The 20372-nt window shown below is 40.7% G+C and overlaps 1 protein-coding gene across 7 annotated transcripts in view; it reads left to right on the top strand.

Moving 5' to 3' along the window:
- Positions 1-557: 557 nt before the first annotated feature.
- The window catches only part of htr4 (5-hydroxytryptamine receptor 4), a 158012-nt gene continuing 138197 nt past the window's right edge, over positions 558-20372 (top strand). For 4 of the 7 annotated variants that reach the window (XM_048604059.1, XM_048604063.1, XM_048604067.1 and 1 more), the window contains exons 1-2: positions 558-1025; positions 1286-1371. The gene's annotated coding sequence lies outside the window, so the exon portion shown is untranslated. Of the gene's footprint in view, positions 1026-1285; positions 1372-2137; positions 2225-9520; positions 9580-20372 lie in introns of those variants that run through there. The other 3 variants (XM_048604061.1, XM_048604060.1, XM_048604062.1) reach the window with 3 other exon arrangements.

Here is a 20372-nt window from a genome sequence, read left to right as displayed (position 1 = left end):
ACACAAACTTGAACAACTTGTTTTGCTCTTGTAACATTCCATGAAATTAATGGTTTTATAATCAGTTTAAATGACACCTGATTGTTTATTGTTGTGCTGTGCGTTTAGTTCTACATTGCCCGGTCTTGTTTATTAACGGGAAGCCTGATGTAAAATGCGCCCGCCAAAGTCGGTGGTGCTTGATTTTCAACACAGCCAGATTTCTTCTTAAATGTCAGAAAGATTCACCCTCGCATTGCCACGGTTTGAAACAGTGCTTCATGACCGAATTGAGTCATTGCCAGCTATTAAGGGAGGGCAAAGGCCAAATCTTTTCTTTATCTCGAGAAGAGCAATAATGTCACTGCGGAAGCTTTTCATGTTGGGGAGGCTGGTCTGTGAAGGATTTCCCGACTGGAGTCTGTCAAAGAATCGACAGGAGGTTTCTAGCTGGGCAAGTGAGTGCTTTGGACCGATGCAGCAGCAGGCTGCCGCTTTCTTTTGAGAAATAATACTCTACTTTTCCTCTTCCTGGCGCATCTCAACGTTGTTCATGAAACCCAAAGAGACGTTTTATGATTGCCTCTGATTCTAAGCAGGCTGCGAGATGCGGCTGAAGTAAGAAGGGGAAGCTCTGCTCATTATAAAGATTTGCTTTTGTTTTGCTTTGATATGTTCCGAGGGATGTGACCGTTCCACCACCACAGCTCCGGGTCTGCATACCCATTTAACGTTATTTAAAAAAAAGATACGCACACTTGTTAATTCAAAAGTGGCTTCAATTTCCTAGGAAGTCGCGTCGGTTTGCCCAGAGCGAGATGTGACTGACAAGACTACAACATTCACGTCACAGCTGTCGGATCTTCAAATCCCATACTTTAGAAAAAAAAGCCGAAGTCTCGACAAGTGAACGGTTTGTAATATAAACAGAAAGCTTCACCCATAGCCTGCCAGTCCTTCTGAGCAGCTTCCGAGATGAAGGCAACGAACATTTTTCAACTGTGCGTAACACTGTCATTTGTACGTACTTGCATCGGACTGAAATGGTAAGAGTTTACCCTTGTATTTGTGGCGAAGTTGCACTGACCACGCCAGGGCAATATTATGCCTCTTTCCAAGAATAGTCGTTCAAAAGAGAAATGTAATTCAGTATGCTCTCACTTTGAACCGCATTTGAAATGAGCGAACATATTATGATGGGAATTACTTGCGACTGAAGGAATGTTAATTAAGTATCTAAGTTACAGCTTATTTTCTTGACTTTCAAAACTGTACACTTCAAAACGATTGTTTCTAATCTAAATAGATCCTACAAATTGCATGCAATCTGACTCTATTTTTGGACATCGTAACTGGTTTGCATGCGAGCCTTCGGTTCAGTCAAGGATGGGGGTGAGTAGGCGAATGAGATGAACTGTCGCTCGTATTTGTTGCAGCTTTTATACTCAACAGAAATAAAAACCAGTCGTTTGATCAGCTGGCAAAACCAGATTTGGGACTGGTTTGTGTAATCTTTAAGACGCCGTTCGGTTTGAATGTTATCATACCGCTGATGAACCCAAATTAGAGCGGTCACTTAACGCTGAAACATGAGTAAACATTAGCTGTAGTTTACAGTTAAAGTCGACAGAGAGAGCAAACATACCGTTCTGTATTTCCAGTCTGGTGAGGGACGAGAAGAGAAGTGGGTGCATCACAGTCTACTCAATGATCCTTCAACTCCCGTCCAGTGCCGTGTATTTCACCTTCAGGCTAATTGTCCGACCGCAGAAAGTTCTTTCAAAAAAGAAATTGAAATTGCTGGAGAAACTCAGTGGGTCTGGCGGCATCTGCAGAGAAAAAGCTGAGTTAATGTTTCGAATCCAGAAACAGAAGATTTACTTTTACCAGTTTGTCAGAACTTTTACCAGTTCTGAGGAAGGGACAGTGAACCCGAAACGTTAACTCTTGCTTTCTCTCCACAGATACTGCAAGATCTGCTAAGTTTCTCCAGCAATTTCTGTGTTTGTTTCAGATTTCCAGTATCCGCAATTTGAAAACTTTCGAAATGGGAACTAGCCGGTTAAAGGATCTGTCACTTTATTCAGAGGTACATGAGTTGTTGAAAGCATGCATAGAAAAGAGAAATGTCGTTTTTAATGGAATTATGTCTTCCCAGGTACCTTCCAATCCTTGACTCATTGATTTTTAACAGACTGAAATCAATCGAAGTCATCGCAATTGGTTAGAGTTGTCCGGATCATTGGTGAGATTAGATTTCACAATAGTTTCCTCTGAAGAAGAACTTTGCTATCATCTTTCCGGGATGTAAAAATAACTGTTCTCCCATTACCACGGTGTTAGAATCGTATCCTCGGCTGCTCTTCCTGGCTACTTGCTCCTAGCTTAGACCGTCCTCTGCAGGGGACTTGTTCGGCTAGCCCTGGAACTAGATTCTCCTCATTAGCTCGGTCTGTCGAGAAGTCTACTTGCTTCAACGCTTTACCTTAATTCATTGTATGTTGCGTGCAGAAATTGAAAACCAAAATCAGACAAGTTACGTTTTATGTTAAATAGCTTCTCAGAAAATCCAGTAATGAAACATACCATTCCAAATGATCTTCGACACGCCTCTAACTCATTGAGGGTTAGCTCACATACTTTGGCATTTAGGAGGTTGGTTTGGTTGGGCAAGAGGTCTATTTACTACAGATAATGGGAAAGATCCATTCCAAGGCAGCCAGTCAGTCATTGAGGGATATATCTGTTGCAGAAACAGAATCTTATCGGGAAACCTGTTTCGAAATGAACACGTTCAAAGCAGTTCTACCTCAGGCTGCCAGTTAATGCTAAAACAACCAGCCAAGTCCCCCAGGCAGCAACTTGCAACGGCGAAAAGCATTTTTAAAAGATGTAAGTCAGAATAGCAAACTTTCCAGAAAAGAAACCGTGAATAATGCTTTGGTTACTAATATGGTCTATTACATGGGAAGGTGTGTGTTTGGGGTGTGGGGGTGGGGGAAGCCGCAAAAAGTCCTCCTTCACAAACAAATGGCAGGCACTTGCTATGCAGATCTGGGCCACTATTCCAAAACCTGACGTAAACTTCAGAAACGCTTTCAGTCTTATTCCAGGACAATCTTATCGCTCATTCCCAACAATACAACTGTGATTAAGTCACCGAAGTCATTAATTTATTTATTCCTGCGCGCTATCCCTTCTTTAAAAAACTAGCAGTCTCTATTAAATTCAGCTCTTACAAAAAGGGAACGCGAATATAATGAGCACAAGAGATACAATAATAAACATTTGTGGCATTAAACTTGAAATTAATGCATTCGGCTCAACTCTAAGATAATCATTGTCCAATTCAGCAGAGGAGTGTTTATGATCTCTATTCGTTGTCAGAAGTTAGCATCTGGATCATTGCACTGGTTGAGTGCGATGTTTGAAGTTGTTGGGGATCTAACTGAACATTTCTGCATTGTCGCAGTCTGCAAAATGAAAGGTATCCAGGAGACGGCATTTCGGTATTATTAGGTTCCAGTGGGTGGATGTGACTGGGGGTGGGCACCGCGATCATTGGCAAAGTGTTTGACAGAAAAGCAGTTGAAGGATTCTATATATATATGTGTGTCTTTATTTAAATTGTTAAAATTATGTAACTTCGAACAGGGAAATTTCAATAAAAGAATCCAGGTGCAATTGATTTCTATTGAATTCTGACCCGCCAGATCGACAATGGGACGAGAGCGTTGGTGAATTTGGGTTATTTTAGCGTGTGCGAACACATTAAAAGTATGAATTACGAATTATTTGAACTCAATCATATTTACAACAATTGGCATATTAAACTCATGCCATACATGTTTTGATTTCTGCAATATCTAGTGCATTTATCTGCCCTTAATCTGCCCTAGTGTGTGTAGAGGACATTGTGAGGAGATCAACTCGGTAGTGAGGTTTGTGATTTCAGTTGGGATTGTAGTAATGTAGAAAACATTCCTTGGCTTGCCGTACCCGGTTTCAACTACTCCCACCGCCGGGATTTATCATTCAAAAGACTTCATTATTCCTATAGATTAGGTAACTTTTACATTTTCATGACTTCTGTCAGGGCCTTATTTTTAATTTTGAATGCTGTTATTGATACAGTTCTATCCTGATTATATCTGGAAAGTAGCTTATTTCATCTTTATCTGTTCACAGTAAAATGATGTCTCAGTATCAGCTTGCCCATTTTGAAAGAAATTGTGGTGACACAATGACTAATATCAACAGTTTGCTTCCATTGGATTCTGAAGTTTGATCTCTTTATAAATTCAGCAAATGGTGCTTAATGATTTCCTTTTATGAAAGCCTAACATAGAATAAAAGGACGCAGAAGGGCTTATTAAAGTTTTTAATTTGTAAAACAATTGGATCAATAATTTACACATTCAGCTTCTTTGTTGTGAGAACAGTTCAGGGACACACAATTTCTTCAAATCTTAAGTTGGGTATTTCAAATTCCATTGTCCTCAAACTCAAAAATTGCACTTATTCAGGTGACACAGTTGTGATCATGCAAACACATATGCATTCTGCCTTGTTGTCTCAATGTATGCACATGAGCATGAATTTACATGCCCTTAAGATCTTAAGTAAGGATGGGAACAAGCACCCTGGACTGATATACCCCATACCAGTGAAAACATGACAGCGAGTTTTCCTCCAATGCTCCTCATTACCATTAAGTCTGAGTTAACACTGGTTTTTCAGCCTTTCTCTGTGTGCAATAGATATAACAATAATCCTTTGAAGACAAATGTCTATGCTAGGGGCTCATTCTCCAACCACAGACATATGAAAGTTTTGTCTCACAGACATATTTGACCCCTGCATAAATGTAAATCTTTTCCTTAGGTGTATAAGTTTATGTACAAAGGTGTCACTTTGATTCACTCATGGGATGTGGGCATCGCTAGCTGGCCACCATTTATTGCCCAGCCCTTATTGCCCTTGAGAAAGTGGTGGTGAGCTGCCTTCTTGAATCATTGCAGTCCATGTACTATAGGTTGACTGACAATGCCCTTAGGGAGGGAATTCCAGGATTTTGACCTAGCAACAGTGCTGGCATATTCTCAAGTCAGGATGATGAGTGGCTTGGAGGGAAACTTGCAGATGGTGGTGTTTCCAAGTATCTGCTGCCCTTGATCTTCTGTATGGTAGTGTATTTGGGCTTGGAAGATGCTGTCTCAGTATTCTCGATGAATTCCTACAGTGCATCTTGCAGATAGTACACACTGCTGCTACTGAGCATTGGTGGTAGGTGGAATGGATGCTTGTGGGTGTAGTGCCAATCAAGCAGGTTGCTTTGTCCTGGATAGATCAAGCTTATTGAGTGTTGTTAGAGCTGTATCCATCCAGGCAAGTAGGGAATATTCCATCACACTCCTGACTTTTGCCCTATAAGTGGTGGACAGGTTTCGCAGAGTCAGGAGATGAGTCACTCATTGCTGTATTCCTAGCCTCTGACCGGCTCTTGTAGCCACTATATTTATATGGCCAGTTTAGTTTCTGGTCAATGGTAGCCCCAGGTAGTTGATAGTAGGCGATTCGGCAATGATAATGTCATTGAATGTCAAGGGGCAGTGGTTATATTGTTTCTTACTGGAGACGGTCATTACCTGGCATTTGTGTGGCATGAATGTTACTTGCCACTTGTCAGCCCAAACCTGGGTATTGTAAGATATTTCTGCATTTGAACATACACTGCTTCAGTATCTGAGCAGTCAAGAATGGTGCTGATCATTGTGCAGTCATTGGCAAACAGGCCACTTACCATAGAGTAATCGAGTCATACAGCATGGAAATTGACCCTTTGGTCCAACTAGTCCTTGCTGACATAATCCCAAACTAGACTAGTCCCACCTGCCTGTTCCTGGCCCATGTCCCTCCAAACCTTTCCTATTCATGTACTTATCTGAATGTCTTTTAAACATTGTAATTACACCCACATCCATCACTTCCTCAGGAAGTTTATTACACACGCAAACCACCCTCTGAAACTGAACAATTAATTTCTGATTTCTCTGAAATCAGCTTCTCGAATAATTATTCAAAGATCCATGTTAGCCAACAAATTACTTGAGCTGAGTTTTTACAGTAAAGATGTCAGAAATTGTACAGAAAATCAACCAATAACTAAGTAAAAAATAGGTCAATACCCACCTTCCCAGCAATGTGCACTGTTCAGCATTTAAGAATGAGCCCATGATTACCAAGTAGCCAATACTAGCTCCCAGTTCCATTTAAGTCAACACCGATGACACACGTAGATTCATTACTTCAACATTTCACTGAAATATGTAAGTACATATTTTGCACAGATCAAATGAGAACAAGTACTTTCCAAAAAAGTGGACTGGTTTTAAGGGCTATGATTTAATAAAAAAAAACAGAACGATATGTTCTTGTTAAGAATTTCATTGTTAAAATTAGATGAATCAGAAAATGCAATCGGATGTTTCAGTTGTATCATATAAAATAATCTAATGACCGTTAACACAAACAAGAAATTCTGTGGATGCGATAAAGACATTCTTCTCATAGGCAATGAAACAACTCTTCACAAATATCCTTTGTTTTCTGATTTTATGAAGCTCAGGTTAAAATCATGAGCATGACACAAGAATCACATTCCATCAAATGAATCAAATCAAGTCAGAGTCAATCTGTGCTTCAGAAGTATCCCTATATGGGCATGAAGATGTTTATATATAAATGTCATTCTTCAGCATCATTATATTGGATGGCATCTATACTGTAAACAATAGAGTTGTATGTTTCATCTGTGGATACTTTGCATTATGGAGAGTTTAGTGAATGATGTGAAATGGACAGCTTTTAAATAATCTGGCAAAGCTTTTAGACAGAGCTCTTCTGTAAAACATGGAGCAATAAACTTTACAGAAACCAGACGGCATACTGTGGAGTATCAAGTCAAATGAATCTGCACAGTTTATCCTGGCACTGGCCGTTGTGTTCTTTAACATCTCAGTGGGAAATACCAGGATTTAATGTAAAAGATGGGTTTGTCTGCAGGTTAATAAAAATATATTCAAAATGCTCATAGATCGACATAGTTACAAGAAAATTCAATAACTCAGAAGTCTTTTCATCAAGAATTGAAATCTCTTCCATGACAACTACAAATTAGTTATTTGCAGGAAGTATACTTATGGCACGGAATGGGAAATATTAAGAAGGAAAATAATCCATACATTTTCCAAATATATTCTTTAAAAGTGTGAGTGGGACTTTAAATCAGATGGAATCAGTGATCTCAATGAATTGTGAAGGGTGACGTTACAATTTTAATATTGTCCAATCTGGAAGTATATATAATTCTCAAAACTTACAATTCAGGAGAGTTACAGTAGTATTCCACTTTAGGAAATAGGTTTTCAGTTTTAACCCTTCCATGTGAATTTTCAACCTGAGGCATTTATTTAACGGAAAATAGCAACAAGAAGCCAAACTGGTAAAGTCTATGGGAGAACACATATATTCTGAAGTTAGTGTTAAAATATAGGTAAGAGAAGATTTCCCCAGTAGGTAATAAACAAATTTTATAATTTGTTTTAGAATTTTACTGTAGGTCTAATGTTGAGAGAATCTAATTCATTGTTAACGTGAAGTAAAGAGTGTTTTACTTCGTACCTGGTCATGCAGTACCTAATCTCTTATGCTAACACTGAAACTCAAAAGCAGAAGACTATCACATCCTCAGTATTAACATAACTCATCTTGCAACATGCAAAAAACTGTTTGAATTAATACTATTTATTTAATGATATAATTTTTTTTACTGTGTATAACCTGTCAATGGATCTTTTATGTCATGGAAAATTGGACTTTATCTGGTATTCCTGAAATAATATAGCTGTTTTGAGGTTACTGTCTGAGTTGGCGGGGGTTTGACAGAGAGGAGGGTTGAACCTGATACAAGGTTAATTAATTTGCCACGTTATGATACACAGCTCTGACAGAAAGAAAAGTTGGATGCTTTGCAGAAAAGGTAGAACATAATGAGATAGATGGATATGTTTTGTTAATTCAATTTTTCCTCTCCAATTCTGCTTGGAAGAGAGTTGGCACCTTCTGTCTGATGATGTGTGAAAAAAGTGACCCCTTCATTTCTTTCACCCTTTGAAGTAATTAATAATAAAGAGCACTTTACAGGGGAAAGAACTCGCATTGTGTCCCTTTTGTCAATAAGGATCAGAGGTGGTGAGATGAAAAGATTAAGGACGATGGGGTGTTGGGAGAGTTAATACGAGCTATACGATGCATAGAGGTGAGACAGAAAACAAATTTCAGTTTGCAGGAGTAGTTAATTAAAGTTTGTAGAACTAAAAATCAGATTATTTAAACCACTGGAAAGTCATGACAGGATGCTAGCTAGCAATTTATAAATCATATATTGGAACATCTGTGATTTAAGCAGTCTGACTGAGTCATAGAAAATTGCTACTTAACTGACTCAACGTGATAGATGATTCTTACAAGAAATTCAGCATTATGATATGTGAAACTAGAAAAAAAAATAGAGATTGGCTGGATTTGGTCCAGCTACTATTCTATCCATAAGATTTTCCCTATTAAATTAAATGCAAATATTCAGATTGCATTGCACAAAGGAATAAAGGACATTTATTCACACAGAGAGGCATTGCCTGTACTCCCAACTCTAAATAGGAAAATTTCTAATGAGAGTAACAATCATCTTGCCTGAATAAAAGAAAAAAACTGTGGAGGTCTGAAATGAAAACAAAATTTTTGGAGAAACTCAGCAGATCTGCATCACCTGTAATGACAGAAACAAAGTTAATGTTTCTGTTCCAAAAACTCTGGAACAAATATAATTGTTTGTCAAACACAATGGTTTTTAAGAAGTAAATTCTATGTGGATATGGATTTGAATCTTGGCAAACTGGTCTGGCTTCAGAAAAAGAAGATAATTTCAAGCTACATAAGGAGATTCTCCTAGTTGAACGGATACCTTGACTATATCAATTCCTTGTCTATGTGGATCATGCTGGAGTTTGTATGGAACAAAATTCTAATTCATGAGAATGTTCCATGAATTTAAGGGCTACTTTCTCCTCTGCAGTTGTCTCTCAGGTAGCGCTGGAGAATGATGGAAGATTTCACACCTGCACACCAGACCAAGACATCTGGAAGGGTACATGAATAAGAAGGGCTTTGATGCTGGCAAATCTGACTAGGTTAATTTAGGCTGTCTGATCGGCATTGACATGTTGGACCAAAGGGTCTGTTTCCGTGCTGTATGACTATGACTACACTTTGTCCCCTTGTGGCATATAGATTACAGTGGGTATCAATGTACATTATTACTTGGCATCTATTCAATTGATGCTAATTCCTGGATCCACCACTTGGAAGGTGGCAGTAATGGAGGGAGCGTACTCTCACACAGTTCTTCCCTAATAGCATGTCTGCTGAAAAGCTTGGTCTCAACCACGGTCATAATTTGTACATGTCTTTTAATCTCCAGGGCACTTCTGCATTTTGAGCCCCATTTTGGTGCGACACAACAATCCCTCAGAAACATTGGTAAAATTTATCTCTTCACATTTTTGATGGTTGTGTTATTTTTGGGACCCCACTTTACATTCCAAATAGCTGTTCACTTAGGACAACGTATATTATGGCAGGGGTCCATTGGTGGGGTATTATGGTGGTAGATTTGTAATGAGATTATTTCAGCTCATTAATGTCCTTTAGGAAAGGAAATCTGCCATCCTCACCTGGTATGGCCTACATGTGACTCCAGACTTACAGCAATGTGGTTGACCCTGAATTGTCCTCTAAAATAGCCCTGCAAGCCACTGAGTTGTATCAATTCCTATGAAGCCTCAAGAAAGAAATTAAACCAGATGGATCACCCAGCATCAACCGAGATACCAGAATTGACAACAGCAGAAACAGCCCTGTCGACCTTGTAAAGTCCTCCCTATGAACATCTGGGGGCTAGGGCCAAAATTGGGAGAGCTGTTTCACTGACCAGTCAAGGAACAACCTGACATAGTTGCACTTAATCATACCTCACAATGTCCCAGACACCACTATCACTATCCCTAGATATGTCCTGTCCCACCAGCTGGACAGACCGAGCAGAGGTGGAGGCACAGTGGTATACAGTCGGAGCCCTGCAAGTCCTTAACATTGACTCTGTACCCCATGAAGTCTCATGGCATCAGGTTAAATGTGGACATAGAAACCTACTACTGATTATCACATACCATTCTCCCTTGGCTGATAAATCTGCACTCCTCCATGCTGAACAACATTTGGAGGAAGCACTGAGCGTGGCAAAGGCAGAAAATGTACTCTAGATGGGGCAAATGAATGTCACCACCAAGAGTGACTCGGCAGCAGTATTACTGATCGAGCTGCTTGGGTCCTAAAGGACATAGCTGCTAGACTGGGTCTGCAACAGGTGTTGAGGGAACCAACAAGAGGGAAAAACGTACTCGACCTCATCATTACCAACCTGCTGGCTGCAGACATATCTGTCTAAGACAGTATTGGTGTGATCACCGTGGAGTCCTTGTGGAGACAAATTCTGCCTTCACATTGAGAATAACCTCCATGATGTTGTGTGGCACTGTCCCCATGTTAAATGGGAGAGATTTCAAACAGATCTAGTAACTCAAGACTGGGCATCCATGAGGCGCTGTGGGTCATCAACAGCAGCAGAAGTTTACTCCAGCACAATCTGCAACCTCATGGCCTGATATATCCCCCAGTCAACCACCTTTATCAAGCCAGGGATCAATCCTGGTTCACTGGAGAGTGCAGGAGGGCATGCCAGGAGCAACACCAAGCATAACTAAAATTAAGGTGTCAACCTGGTGAAGCTACCAAACAGGACTACTTGCATGCCTAACACCATAAGCAGCAAGTGATAGACAGAGCTAAGCAATCCCACAACCAATGGATCAGATCTATGCTCTGCAGTCCTATCACATCCAATCAGGAATGGTGGCGGAGCATTAAACAACTTGCTGGTGGAGGAGTTCCCACAAATAACCCCATCCTCAATGGTGGAAGGGCATGATGCATCAGTGCAATAAATAAGGCTGAAGCATTTGTAGTAATCTTCAGTTAGAAGTGCCAATTGGTGATTCATCTTGGCCTCTTCCAGTGGTCCCCAGCATCACAGATACCAGTCTTCAGCCAATTCAATTCATTCCACCTGATTTCAAGAAACAGTTGGAGGCAATGGAAACTGCAAAGATAACATTCTAATAATAGTACTGAAGACCCGTGCTCCAGAACTTGCTGCTCCCCTGGCCAAGATGTTCCAGTACAGTTACAACACTGGGCATCTACCCGACAATGTGGAAAATTGTGCAGGTATGTCCTGTACACAAAAAGGAGGACAAATCCAACCTAGCCAATTAGCAACCCATCAGTCTACTCTCGATCATTAGTAAAGTGATGGAAGATGGGCAGGACTTACACAGTTGATGGTAGGGCCCTAGGGAGTGTTATCGATCAGAGTGACCAAGGGTGCAGGCACATAGTCCTTGAAAATGGCATTAGAGGTAGACAGGGTGGTGAAGGAGGTGTTTGGCACATTTGCCTTCATTGGACAGAGCATTGAGTACAGGAGTTGGGACATCATGTTACGGCTGTCCAAGACATTTGTAAGGCAACATTTGGAGTACTGAGTACAAATCCAGTTGCCCTGCTCTCGAAAGGATGTTATTAAACTGGAAAGGGTGCCAAAATGATTAATGAGGATCTTACCAGGACTGGAGTTTTTGAGTTATAAGGAGAAGCTGGGACTTTATTCCCTGGAGGGAGGAGGGTGAGGGTGACCTTACAGAGATTTATAAAATCATGCGAGGCATAGATAATGTGAATAATCAAGGTCTTTTTCCTAGGGAAGGTGAGTCCAAAACTAGAGGGCATAGGTTTAAGGTGATAGGAGAAAGATTTAAAAGGGACCTGAGAGGCAGCCTTTTTACTCAGAGGGTGGTGCATATAGGGAATGAGCTGCTAGAAGAAGTGGTAGAGGCGAGTACAATTACAACGCTTAAAAGACATTTGGACAGATATATGGATAGGAAAGATTTAGAGGTATATTGCCTAAATGCAGGCAAATGGGTTCAGTTCAGGAAACCTGCTTAGCATGGACAGGTTGGGCAGATGGGACTCTTTCCATGCTGTATGACTCTTATGTCTCTATGACATCAACAGTACTATTAAGCAGCAATTGCTCAGCAATAACCTGCTCAGTGACGCCCAGTTTGCATTCCACCAGGGCCACTCAGCTCCAGACCTCATTGCAGCCTTGGTTCAAACATGGACAAAAGAGTTGAATTCAAGGGGTTAGATGAGAGTGACAGTCTTTGATATCAAGGCTAAATTCAACCGAGTGCCAGGAGCCCTTGCAAAGCTGAAAGCAATGGGTGTCAGAGAGCGACCTCTCTGCTGGTTGGAGTCATATCTGACACATGGGAAAATGGTTGTGGTTCTTGGAGGTTAGTCATCTTAGCTCCAGGGCATCTCTTCAGGCATTCCTCAGGGTCGTGTCCTCGGCCCAACCATCTTCAGCTGCTTCATCAATGGTTTTTACTTCATCATAAGGTCAGAAGTCGTGATGTTCGCCAATGATTGCACAGTGCTCAGCACCATTCATGACTTCTCACCAATTTGACACCATTTTTAGGTATGCCTGGTGCTCATCCTGGTATGCCCTCTTGCACTTTTCATTAAATCAGGGCTGATCTCCTGGTTTGATTGTGATGGCAAGGTGGGCATATACCAGGCTATGAGCTTACAGTTTGTGTGTTTGAGTATAATTCTGCTGCTGCTTATGGCCCGCAGCACCTCATAGATCCCAGTTTTATGTTGCTCAATACGTTCAAAGTCTGTCCCATATAGCACGTTGTTAATGCAATGCAACACATGAGCATATCCTTAAGATTAAGATGAGACCTTGTCTCCACAAGGAATGTGGAGTGGTCATTCCTATCAATATTAATATGGACAGATGCTTCTGCAACAGATAGATTGGTGAGGGCGAGATCAAGTAGATTTTCCCCTCTTAACTCCCTCATCACCTGTTACAGACCCAGACTAGCAGCTACGTCCTTTAGCACTCAAGTAGCTTATTTAGTAGTGGTGTTACCAAACCACTTTTGGTGGTGAATGTTGAAGTCACCCACTGATGATGCATTCTATGCTCTTACCACCTGCAGTTCCTCCAAGTACTCTCAATATTGAGGGATATTAATTCTCAGCTGATAAGGGTTAGAAGGCGGTAACCAGCAGGAGGTTTCACTGCTCATATTTGACTTGATGCCATAAGACTTCATGGAGTCTGTAGTCAATTTTGAGGGCTCTAAAGTCAACTCCATCCCAACTGTATACCATTGTGCCTCCAGCTCTGGTGGTATGTCCTGCCAGATGGACAGGATGTACCCAGGGATAGTGATGGTGATGTTTAGCATATTGACTGTAAGTTATGATTCAGTTCAGTTGCTCAACTGGTCTAAACAGCAGGTCTCATAATTTTGGCACAAGCACCCAAATATTGATAAGAAGTACTTAGCGTTAACAGGACTATATTTGGTGTTGCTCCAGTGCACAGTTTGTTGCTACATGGCCCATCCTTTGATATCCTTTCTTTAATCTTTATAGCAGCTTTAAACACAATAGTGTGGTTTGCACGACCAGTTAAAATCAACCACTTTGTCATGGATCTGGAGTCACCTCCATCCCAAATCAGGTAGGATGGCTGATTTCCTTCCCTAAAGAACATTAGTGAACAATTTTTTAAAACAATAATCAGCAGAATGGTTACATGGCCACCATTAGGCTAGCTTATATTTCCTTTGTTAACTTAAATTTTCACCATCCACCATGGTGGGATTCAAACTAATATCCTCAGTTCATTAGCCTTGGGTTCTCGATGACTGGTTCAGTAACATTATCTCTAGACTACCATCTCCCCTCCAAAAATGAATTGACATTTATAGAAATTAACATGTATGTTATAGTAGCCATTACAAAGACCAGTCTACAAGATGACAAAGACTTAGATGTAAATATCCAAAAGTATAAAATGTTTTGGAAAGGTATAAAGTTTGGAAAAGATGGGTGTGCAGCTCTGTTTATTAAGGATCACATTGGTATAATGGATAGGTAACCTTAATTGTGGAAATCAAGATGTATGATCAGTTTGGATAGAGATCAAAATTGGTAAAGGTAGGAAACAGCTTGTTGGCTAGTATGTAGGCCACTCACCAGTAACCATTTGTAGGCCAGAATTATCAGGAAGGAATCAGGGGCTTGCAAGGAAGGTACAGTGATAATAGTAATTTTAATCTATCTGTGATTGGATGAGATTGGCAAAGGTAGCCTGGATGATGAGTTTATGGAGCATTTTCGGGACAGTTTCTCATAGCAGCACTTTCTACAGCCGACCAGAGAGCAGGCTATACGAGATCTGGTAATGTGCAATTAGACGTGATTAATTAATAACCTCATAGTGAAGATGCTTCTAATAGTGGTGATGAAAAAAAAATTGAATGCAGTCCAGTTAATTTAACATTTATCATGGAGAAAATACTGAAATCTTTTATTCAGGAGGGTACAGGGGGAATTTAGAAAATCTTAATGCAATCGGTCAACCAGGTTTTGTGAAAGTGAAATCAGGGTTGACTAACTTATTGGAGTTTTCTGAAGTAACAAAAGAACTGGAGAAATGGTAGTTTAGTTTTATCGAAGGCTTTTGACAAAGTGCAACACCAAATCCTACTAAGCAAAATAAGAGCTCTATCCCTGTGGACAGCAAGTTAACATGCATAGAGAATTTTGGTGGTAGGGGTTTGGTGGAGTTAAGGACACAAATCAGCATGATCTTGTTGAATGGCGAGCAAGCTTGACAGCCCAAATGGCCTGCTTTTGCTCACAGTTTATATGTTTGTATGTAACTCGCATTCATTGGGTAACAGGAATGCCTGTTTTCCCCTTGCTTTTTGTCCTGAAACAATACTCACACCTGAAAACTACCTTTCTCTGCTTTTCTGATTAATTTATTCCTATTTCTATTAAATTATTTAAATGGAATTTAAAAGTTGTCTCACCAGAGGTCCACACAGAAGACTGGGTTCACAATCCCTCATCAAAGACAATTCTTTATTGGGAATGATGGCTATTTTAGAGCACAGTTCTCAGTGAGAAAAGAAATCAATGAAAAGAAAACACTAATCTTTGCTTATTGTATGTCAGTTCAGTACACACTGTTTAAGCCAGGAGTTAGTACGTGCCAATAAAGCAGTCCAGCATTTTAATTTTGAGAGTTATTGCGTTCTTATTTTTAAGTGCTTCCTTTCTAATTGCCAGGAGGATTATTTGCAAATGGAAGCTAGCCAACATTAAGTTGACTTTTTGTTTTCTTTGATACGTTTGGAATTTGGAACTGACTTTTCTGGCAAATCTTTTTTCTAGCTTTAGCACACGCCTGAATGATGAAACAAAATTGCAACAGTGGAGAGGAAATCCCAGAAAATTAGGGGTTCCTTTTCTATAGGCTATTCTTGTATGAACAGGCAGAAAGTGATGAAACAAAATCATTCCTTCTGCATTTGAAATTTCACTTCATCCAGAGCACTTTAACTCTACTTCTTAGTCTAGGGATTATTTTAACAACTGGAATAATAGTTCAATTTTCTTCTATTTACAAGTTTCATATATATAAAAATAAAGCGATTAGTGAGAGTAAACATTGATTCCTTGGTTGCAGAGTTGAGACAAAGGTTAACAGGGAATAAAGAACTAGCAGAGATGTTAAAAAAATACTTTAGGCTATATTATTGGGCCCCAATAAGGGTATGAATGGATGTGGAAAGGAGCAAAAAAAAAACCACCCATCAATATTGTTCTTGCTACCTGTTATGTTCACCAGGGTGAGATTGTCTTTTTGTCCCATGTAGTGAAGATGACAGTCCAAGAGATTTTCACATGAATAGAGGAGCAGGGGACACAGCAGCCAAAGACCACTTGGTAACTAATTGATCAAAAGGAGGGCAATAGCTAGCACAAATGGTGATGAGAATCATCTCCCTCTATGGAAACAACAGAGACCCAAACATTAAGAGAACAATGAGGAGAATCAAGGGGCGGAAAGGACACAGAGGTTGTACCCTCCACTTGGGATTTACGACCAGGGAAGTAGCTGCCTGAAGATGACTGTGGCCTTGAGCCACAGAAGACTGCAAAACTCCAGACAGATGTTCACTGAGACCTGTGCCTTCATCACTGAAGACCTCTCACCCTGCAGCAATAGTCACCACAATGTATCTGTAGCTGTCAAAGGTTCTGTGACCTTGAACATCTTTGCTTCTGGGTCCTTGTACAGGTCAGCTGTGGAGTTTGATGCTGCATTGAGGCTGCATACCATTACATCCTTCTGGTCATGGATGCCCTCTATGTCACAGCTGGGCAATGAAATAATTTCACAACAGATACAGCCTCACAGAAATGAAAGGCAGTGTGTTTTGCTGCCATTGCTGGATTATCATCAATAACACCCATTAGGTCATCAAGATACCTAATGACCAGCCAGTGAGATCCATCAACAGAAAAGCCTTCTGTTCCCTCAATGTTGACCTGGTCTGTGACCATAACAAGAGCTTCCTGCATGAGTGTACTCATTTTCTTGGCAGATGCTATGATGTTTTGGTCCTCCAGCAGTCCAGATTTCCAGAGATTTTCACTCCATTCCCCTGAACCCTATGGATTGATTCTAGGGGACAAGGAGCTATGGCTTAAAGAGATGATTACTCACCTGTATACAGGAGACCCAGGCAGAGTCATAAAGGCAGTGCAACCTGATCACTAACAACCTTAAGAATTAAATCCAAACTCCTCCTGGCTTGTCAACAGTTCGCTTCACCCTTAGTCTTTAGTGCCCTTCCAGGTATCCTTGAATTAAAGTTAAGCAACAAGATTCAGTTTGGAATTTCCACATTTCTTAACTCTCCAGAGACCTATCTGTTCTGACTTCCAAACAGAAACTGATTATTCCAAGCATCCTGCTCTGAAAGTAGTAGCTTTTTTTACCTGCAGCATTGCTCCCTCATCTGTTGGAGTCAAACTTTGACAGCCAGTATACAGAAAGACCAGCTGTCCCTCTTTTGTATCAATGCATTGCAACTGCATTCTGAAGAAGAGTCATATCAGATTTAAAATGTTAACTCTGTTTCTATCTCCTCAGATATTGCTGGAGCTGCTGAGCTTCTCCAGTATGTTCTGCTTATATTGTTATGATAACAGGCATTTGATTTTCTGTAGGTTTCAGGCTTAGTTTCTTTTCTCATGACAACCAAATCATGTGAGTTTAGATTGATCTCCATTTCGGGACATTCTGTTTTATCTTAAATTCAAAGATTTATTTATTTATTTATTTATTTATTTATTATTGTGACATGTACTGAAATACAGTGAAAAGCTTTGTTTACAAGCAGATCATAGTAAGCAAAGGATGTACAGGTCAAAAAGACTAAGACGGAGACATATAGGTTACATTGTATAGGGCGTGCACTAGGCAAGATCAACATTAGCAAGATCAGCGTTAATTGAGGTGAGAAAGTCCATTCATCTGTCTAACAATGGCCTGGAAGAAGCTGTTCCTGAACCTGCTCATGCATGTGTTCAGGCTTCTGTATCTTCTGCCTGATGGAAGAGGTTGAAGGAGATCATTACCGGGGTGCGATGGGGCTTTGATGATGTTGGCAGCCTTTCCGCGGCAGTGAGCCATGTAAATAGAGTCCGTGGATGAAAAGTTGGTTTCCATAATGGCCTGGACTGTGCACACCACCTTCTGTAATTTCTTATGGTCCTGGGCAGAGCAGTTGCCATACCAGGCCATTATGCAACCGGACAGTATGCTTTCAATGGTGCATCTGTAGAAGTTGGTGAGGGACCTTATGGATATACCTGTGTAAAACCATTCAATACAGCCCAGCATTCATAACACAAGAGAAAATATGATGCACCTCAGTGAGGCACTCGCTATTCCATATGAATTGTGGTCTCCACTGTTAGCCACTGCCACACAGTGTTCCCCTTGTGGCCTCAGATGATGTGGAGGCCAGTTTGTGACTGAGATTCATGTGGCAGTTGTCCTCATCATACAGGTGTCCATGGGGCCATCTCTAGTGGTTGCTGCAATCATTATAAGGGCAGCCTCTATTGCTCGACTCTATTGCAGAGGGACTCCCACAGGCAGAGGAAACATGGAAGCTGACAATGATGAAAATACTCCATGAGGTGCGGAGCCTTCATTCTCCTTTCTGACATTCTTGCCCCTTGCTGGATGTTTCAGATGTCTGGAGATCATCAGCTGTGGTGTAACTGGCATCCAATCTAGACATCTTTGCACTCCTAGAGTCACTGACCTTTGCATGCATCCTGTTCATATCAATGTGCGGTTCCTGCGTATGCTCTTACGTGATGCTACATATGGCTTTTCATGAGGTTGGCCACTCTCTCCAAAGGGAGATCATGCATTCAAAACCTTGAGCCATGGTGGCATGCATCAGTTGAATGGACTCCTCTCTGTTCTCAGCCCATGATATTGAACTGCTTCAGGTTATTCAGGTAACTGGGAACAGACTTACTGTTGCAGTAGAATCTCTTTTATTGTGGCACCCTGGGACCTGCATCTGTGTGCAACTGAGTATGGCTGTTTCTGTCAACCATCCCTTGAGGTGGATCTGCCCACAGTTGCTTCTTCCACTTGGGCTGTGTTTCTCACTCATAGGCACTCTATCTAAACATATGGCTTGATCCACTGATGTAGAAGAATTATTTGTATAGGTTCATACAAATGGTGAAACATCTCCATCAGTGATATCAGATCACATAGGACTAGGACTTAATGGAAGGTTTCAGTGATGTCCAGTCTAACCATGTAGTTATCACTAATAAATGCTTCGCCACTTTTATTAGCATAGTGTCAAGTCTCCATCTGTCCTAGGCTCCCAGAACCTGACTGTGATATTTAAGCTGGATGCCAGTGATAGGGTGCAGTCTGCAAGCTATTGATGAGGCATCCCAGTCAACGTTGGCAAAACACTGGAAATTGAAAAGGCTTTGGCTACAAGAATGCGTTTGAGAGAACAACAATAATCGGAACAACACATTGTTATCATAGCCCGATGATGTTGACCTCACATTATGGCATTAAGACTTTACCTCTTCCTGAGCCTGTAGGAATGGATTGTTTGGCACCACAACTTCAATGAATACTGGATCACCTCTCACCTCCAACAGAAGTCCGATAAGCCCCAAATTAGTGTACTTATAGATGTAATCAGCAGCAATGCTGACTCCATTCTGATTAAACAGTAGATCGAATAAGATACTGCCAACTATGACAATATTAATAAGGCCTTTGATTCTCATTTTTGTTTCACAGCACAATCTTTTCATAGTCCAGGTAAAACTTAGCGTTGCTACTCAGGCTCCACAACATATTTTAATTTCTTTGCCCATAATCTGTGTCAACCAGTAACTAAATGTGAAGATGAGAGGACCTCAAGAACTCTTACAATTCAGAATGGGAAGGCAGAAGGTGATGTCACTGCCATTGCGCTGGTCCTCATTTTGGCAGGAAATATCTGACTGGTGCCAAACCCACGCAGCCATTAATGTAGGCTGCAGCTCTAGCAAGCAAAGGGGTCACTTTAAAGCGGTATCCAGCAGCAGAGAACTTCTAACATCAATTCAAAAATTTGAATGGAGAGCAGTCTGGCCAAAAATTGCCATGCAAAATAACAATGACCATGAAGTGCCTTTCTGGGTGAGGTCATGACTCAAAGATGATTTTTAGCATGCTGGATACTATAGTCAATAATCACTGGACAAATTTCCAAGAGATGAAGTGTCAATTATTTCTGTGACAGAATCATGGCTCAAGCCTCATTTAATCCAGACATCAACAATATAATTTCACTGGTCAGGGGCATTCAACTAAAGGTAATGGGCCAATTGTCATTCTCAGTGTTAAAAACTAAGATTCATTGTAATTAAAGCTTCAATGGCCAAGGAATTAATTGGATTAATGATTATACCTGAGACTGGAGTGTACAGTTCTTTTGGCTGTTATGACCAGACCCCTTGTGGGGTTCCTCACTTCATTACGATTCCAGATGGGAGACCACAAACTGCTAAAGCTTCTTCATTCACTCATCATCTTGGTTGTTAGCAACGAGACTAGTTTAAAAGAGATAAAAAGGTGTAGAGCTGGATGAACACAGCAGGCCAAGCAGCATCAGAGGAGCAGGAAGGCTGACGTTTCAGGCCTAGACCCTTCTTCAGAAATG

Source organism: Rhincodon typus, chromosome 12 (genome assembly GCF_021869965.1).
Source record: "Rhincodon typus isolate 14 chromosome 12, sRhiTyp1.1, whole genome shotgun sequence".
Classification (NCBI taxonomy): domain Eukaryota; kingdom Metazoa; phylum Chordata; class Chondrichthyes; order Orectolobiformes; family Rhincodontidae; genus Rhincodon; species Rhincodon typus.
Note: the sequence above shows the minus strand (reverse complement) of the source record. Positions and strands in the feature narration are given on the sequence as shown.